Source organism: Nicotiana tomentosiformis, chromosome 3 (assembly GCF_000390325.3).
Source record: "Nicotiana tomentosiformis chromosome 3, ASM39032v3, whole genome shotgun sequence".
Taxonomy (NCBI): domain Eukaryota; kingdom Viridiplantae; phylum Streptophyta; class Magnoliopsida; order Solanales; family Solanaceae; genus Nicotiana; species Nicotiana tomentosiformis.
The window spans coordinates 121779009-121785299 of record NC_090814.1 but is presented as its reverse complement, the minus strand read 5'-3'; positions in this window follow the sequence as shown (position 1 = coordinate 121785299).

Genomic DNA, 6291 nt, shown 5'->3' with positions numbered 1-6291 from the left:
AGATCTCACAATGAACCCCATACAAATAATGACGCCAAATCTTCAAGGCGTGAACAATGGCTGCTAACTCAAGATCATGGATAGGATAGTTCTTCTCATGGGTCTTCAACTGGCGCGAGGCATAGGCAATCACCCTACCCTCCTACATCAAAACACAACCAATGCATATCCTCGAGGCATCATAATACACGGTGTAAGAACCTGAAGCTGATGGCAAAACTAACACTAGAGCTGTGGTCAAAGCAGTCTTGAGCTTCTGAAAGCTCTCCTCACATTCATCCGACCACCTGAATGGAGCACCCTTTTGGGTCAATTTGGTCAAGGGAGATGCAATAGATGAAAATCCCTCCACAAAGCGACGCTAGTAACCCACCAAACCAAGAAAGCTCCTAATCTTCGTGGCTGAGGACGGTCTGGGCCAACTCTGCACCGCCTCTATCTTCTTCGGATCCACCTGAATACCCTCATTGGACACCACGTGCCCCAATAATGCTACTGAACTGAGCCAAAACTCACATTTAGAGAACTTTGCATAAAGCTTCTCCTCCCTCAATCTCTGCAATACAACCCTCAAATGTTGAGCGTGCTCTTCCTGGCTACGAGAGTACACCAGGATGTCGTCAATGAATACAATGATGAATGAGTCCAAATAGGGTTGGAATACACTGTTCATCAGATGCATGAACGCTGCTGGGACATTGGTCAGCCCAAAAGACATCACCAAGAACTCATAATGGCCATATCGGGTTCTGAAAGCTGTCTTGAGAATATCTGAATCCCGAATCTTCAGCTGGTGATAACCAGACCTCAAATCAATCTTGGAGAACAACCTCACTCCCTGAAGCTAGTCGAATAAATCATCAATACGAGGCAAAGGATACTTGTTCTTGATTGTGACCTAGTTCAACTGTCTGTAACCAATACACATTTCATGGAACCATCCTTCTTTTTCACAAATAGAACCGGCGCACCCTAAGGTGATACACTAGGCCGAATAAACCCCATATCAAGGAGTTCCTGAAGCTGTTCTTTCAATTACTTCAACTCTGCCGGTGCCATACGATACGGTGGAATAGAAATGGGCTGAGTGCCCGGCACCAAATCAATACCAAAGTCAATATCCTTGTCAAGCGGCATGCCCGGTAGGTCTGCAGGAAACACATCCGGAAAATCATGTACCACTGGACCAGAATAAATGACAGGATTCTCTGCACTAACTTCCCTCACAAAAGCCAAATAAGATAGGAAACCCTTCTCAACTATGCGCTGAGCCTTCAAATATGAAATCACCCTACTTGGTACGTAATCTACAGAACCGCTTCACTCAACCCTCAGAATTCCCGGCATAGCCAACATCATCGTCTTAGCGTGACAATCTAGAACATTATGACATGGGGATAACCAATCCATACCCAATATCAAATCAAAGTCAACCATACTAAGCAACAATAGATCTACTCGGGTCTCCAGACCCCCAATAGTCACCACACATGATCGATATACGCAGTTCTACAATAATAGTATCGCCCACAGGAGTAGATACATGTACAGATGCAATAGCATCTGGTCTGGCAGGGAAAGCATAGAAACAGGCCTGACCACCTCGTGATCTGCCTCCCCCTCTAGGGCGACCCCTAGCTGACTGACCTCCACCCTGAGCTGACTGGGCGGATGGTGAGGTAGTTGGTGCTGTAGTCCGAGGCTGACTCCTCTGCTGAGATAGACCTCCATAACGATGAGGACACTGCCACCATATATGCCCAAGCTCCCCACACTCAAATTAACTCCCTGGTGCTGGCGGCAAAAACTGAAGGGAACCCCTAGCACCGGGATGACTGGTAGAAGAACCTGGCATGGAAGAGCCCTGAATAGGTGGAGCACGGGATAAACTCTGAACTGGAAGGGCACTAAGTGATGAGTGGCCCTGATGAGAACTATGAGAACTATGGCCAGATGATGCATCCCGATGAAATGGTCGAGCTGACTGAGCCTGTCTGAAATGGCGACCTCTACCGTGTTGGAACTGACCCCCAAAAGGAGCACCGCTGAATCCACCCTGACCACGAGGCCTCTTGGCCTCCCGCTCAACCCTCTCATGACCGCGAACTATCTCAATCTGGCGAGCAATGTCGACAACCTCATTAAAGGTAGCACCCAAAACCCGCTCCCTGGTCATGAGAACTGTAGCTGATAAGTGAGGCCATCAATAAACCTCATGATCCTCTCTCTGTCCATGGGAACCAACCAGATAGCATGATGGGCCAAATCGGAGAACCGCATCTCATACTACATCACAGACATATCACCATGGCGGAGCCGCTCAAACTGTCTACGCAGCTTCTCTCTGCGGGATCGAGGCACGAACTTCTCCAAAAAGACCACGGAGAACTGCTGCCAAGTAAGGGGTGTTGTGCCAACAGGCCTACGCCTCTCGTAAGTCTCCCACCATCTGAGTGCAGCCCCAAAAAACTGAAAGGTAGTGAATGAGACCCCACAAGTCTCCAAAATACCAGCAGTACGGAGTATCCTCTGACACCTATCCAAAAAGTCCTGAACATCCTCTCTCTGTGTGCCACTGAAAGGTGGTGGCTGAAGTCTCCCAAACCTCTCCAACCTACGCTGATCATCCTCAGGTATAGCAGGAACCACATAATCCTGAGCAACAGCAACCGGCTGGGCTGGTTGTGCCTCTGGTGTCGGAAGTACCTGAATAACTTGCTCGGGTGTGTGAGCGACGAGAGTCTGAGTGCCTCCCCTGGCCTGAGAAGTGGTTGTGGCCATCGAAATACAGACCGCCTGAGCAAGGCCAGTACACGCTGTCAGAATCTGAGCTAGGGCCTCCTGAAGTCCTGGAATCACAATAGGCATATGTGGTGCCTGAGCTGGTGCATCAACAACTGGAACTTGGTCCTGATCTGGGACAGCCGGTGTATCTGTAGGTACTGCCCCAACTGTTGTACGGGCTGCACCTCTGCCCCTACCATGGCCATTACCGCGGCCTCGGCCTCTCGCGGCCCTGGCTGGTGGTACTGGTGGCTGGCCCTCCTGATGGGTAGTACGAGTCCTCACCATCTGTGAGAGAATCAAACAACAGATGTTTAGTTATTAGAATCAACAAATTCGCACGACAAGAATTCAAGAATGTGGAGTTTCCTAAAGGTTCTGCAGCCTCCTGATGATAAGTACAGATGTCTCCGTACCGATCCGCAAGACTCTACTAAACCCGCTCATGACTCGTGAGACCTATGTAAACTAGGCTCTGATACCAATCTGTTACAACCTAAAACTAACCCCTGTCATGATGGCGCCTATCGTGGAACTAGGCAAGCCGACTCATTTCCAAAACAAAACGATATTTTCATTTCAAAGATAATTTTAAGGTTATTTAACATAAAAACTCCATTTAAAGAGTTCAAATGGAAGAAAAACAGAAGTGCAGAAAAGAAAAGCCCGACATCGGGGTGTCACTAGTCATGAGCATCTGCTATAATCTGTCTAACAATATCAAGGCTAACTCAGCCTAGAAAATAGCTAAATACAACTAGAGAAAGATAAGAGGGAGAAGAGCAGGGGCTGCGATCGCCAAACAGCTACCTTGCTTTCTCCAAGAGAATATGCAACCAGAACACTTAATAAGAGCTACCATGTCCACCTATACCTGAATCTGCACACAAGGTGCAGGGAGTAACGTGAGCACGCCAACTCAGTAAGTAACAACAATAAATAAAGACTGAGCAGTAGTGACAAGCAATAAAGCATATAACATTCATATCAGGAAATCTCAGTAAAATACCACATGCTTTTAAAATCAGAATTTGAATCAAACATCTCGTTTAAACCCAGTTCCAGTAAAAATTATTAAAAGATATTTTTCCAACAGTTTTTCAAACGAAGGCTCAATGCAAAAGGGAGCAAAAATGATGAAATCATAAACAGCCCCTCGGGCAAAATATCACTCATATACAGCCCCTCGGGCAAACCTCACAATCACTCTTGCCACGCGGGCATATTGTAGAGATTTAGAGGTAACTGCCGTATTTCGTAGACCTTGTCTCTCCTTCCCTATCTCCTTGTTTTCTGTATTTGGTCTCAGACTATTATAGACCGTGTTGTCTAGACTTGTAATGTATAGATGCTCATGTACTCAGTGACACCGGGTTTTGGGAGTGTATTTATATTCAGTATTTGTGGGATTTTCTCTTAAACTTAATTATTATATTTTCCGTATTTAAAAGAAATTGTGGATTATTGATGTTGTCGGCTTGCCTGGTATTGAGATAGGCGCCATCACGATAGGTTAGGATTATGGGTCGTGAAAAGTTGGTATCAGAGCCTAGGTTACATAGGTCTCATGAGTGATGAGCAGGTTTAGTAGAGTCTTGCGGATCGGTACGGAGACGTCTGTACTTATCTTCGAGAGGTTGCCGAACTCTAAGGAAAATTTCACTTTCTTGTATTCTGTCGTGCGAATTTGTTGATTCCGGAAACTAAATCTCTGTTATTCTATTCTCTCACAGATAGTGAGGACACGTGCTACCGGATCGGATGGTCAGCCACCAGTTAGGGCTGCGAGAGGCCGGGGTCGTGGTAAAGGCCGGGGCCGAGGTAGAAGTTGAGGTGTAGCTCGTATAGAAGTTGGAGCAGCACCTATAACATCACCAATTGCTCCGGCTCAGGAGCAGATATCGGATATAGTTGAGCCGGCAGGACTAGCTCAGGCACCTAGCACAGATATTGACAGTTTGTACTAGCCTTGCTCAGGTTGTTTCTGCTCAGGACGGGTGAGATACTCATACCCCTGTTGCCCGTACTCCATATCAGGTGGTTCAGGGACTTCAAATACTGGGGGCATTACCAGCCCAGCCGGCTGCAGCTGCTCAAGCCCTAGTAGTCCCCGTTATGGAAGACGATGAGCAGAGAAGACTTGAGAGATTTGGGAGGCTTCAACCTCCATCATTTAGTAGTGCTGAGTCAGAGGATGTTCAAGGGTTTTTGGATAAGTGCTAGAGGATGCTCCGTACAATTGGTATTCTGGAGACCAGTGGGGTCTCGTTCACTAATTTTTAGTTTTCTAGGGCTGCCTTTAGATGGTGGGAGGCTAATGAGAGGTGCAGGCCGGTCGGTGCAGTACCACTTATATGGGAGGAGTTCTCTGTTTTTTTTTTGGAGAAGTTTGTGCCGCAATCTCACAGGGAGGAGCTGCGTAGACAGTTTGAGCAGCTTCGGCAGGATGGTATGTCTCTGACCCAGTACAAGATGAGGTTTCCTGAGTTGGCTCATCATGCAGTTTGGTTAGTTCCCATTGATAGGGAAAGGATTAGGAGATTCATCGACGGCCTCACATATCAGCTGAGGTTAGTCATGACTCGGGAGAGGGTATCTGGTGCTACTTTTGATAAGGTAGTTGACATTGCTCGGCAGATAGAGATGGTCCATAGCTAGGAGTGTGGAGAGAGGGAGGTTAAGAGGCCTCGTGGACCAGGTGATTTCAGCAGTATTCCTGCAGGGGGTCAGTCTTACCACGGCAGGGGTCGTCCTTACAGACACACTCAGACGAGTCGTCCAGTTCACCATGGTGCATCATCCGGCCATAGTTTATATAATTCTCATCAGGGTCAGCCATCTCTAGGTGCCTTTCCAGCCCAGAGTTCGTCCCGCGCCCCTTCACTTCAGGGTTCATTTTCACCAGGTGCTTCTAGCAGTTATTCTGATTCTTGGGGCCCGATTCAGTCCACACCACCACCAGTATCGGGGAGCTGATTTGAGTGCGGGGAGTCTGGGCACCAGTTACTTCGCCACCTGATCAGCCAACTCAGGATGGGGCTCAGTCAGCTAGGGGTCGCCCAAGAGGGGGAGGCCGATCAGGTGGTGTTCAGGACCGATTCCATGCTTTTCCTGCCAGGCCAGATGTTGTTACTTCAGATACACTGATCACATGTTTTGTTTTAGTGTGCCATAGGGAGGCTTCTATATTATTTGACCCTTATTCTAGTTATTCGTATGTATCATCGTACTTTAATCATTATTTGGATATGCCCTGTGAGTCCTTATTTTCACCTGTTCGTGTATCTACACTGGTGGGCTATACTATTATTGTGGACCGTGTGTATCGGTCATGTGTGGTAACTATTAGAGGGCTGGAGACTAGAGTTGATCTTTTATTGCTTAGTGTGGTTGATTTTAATGTAATCTTAGGTATGGATTGGTTGTCTCCATGTTATGCTATTTTGGACTGTCACACAAAAAATGTGTCATTAGCAATGCCAGGGTTACCGAAGGTCAAATGGAAAG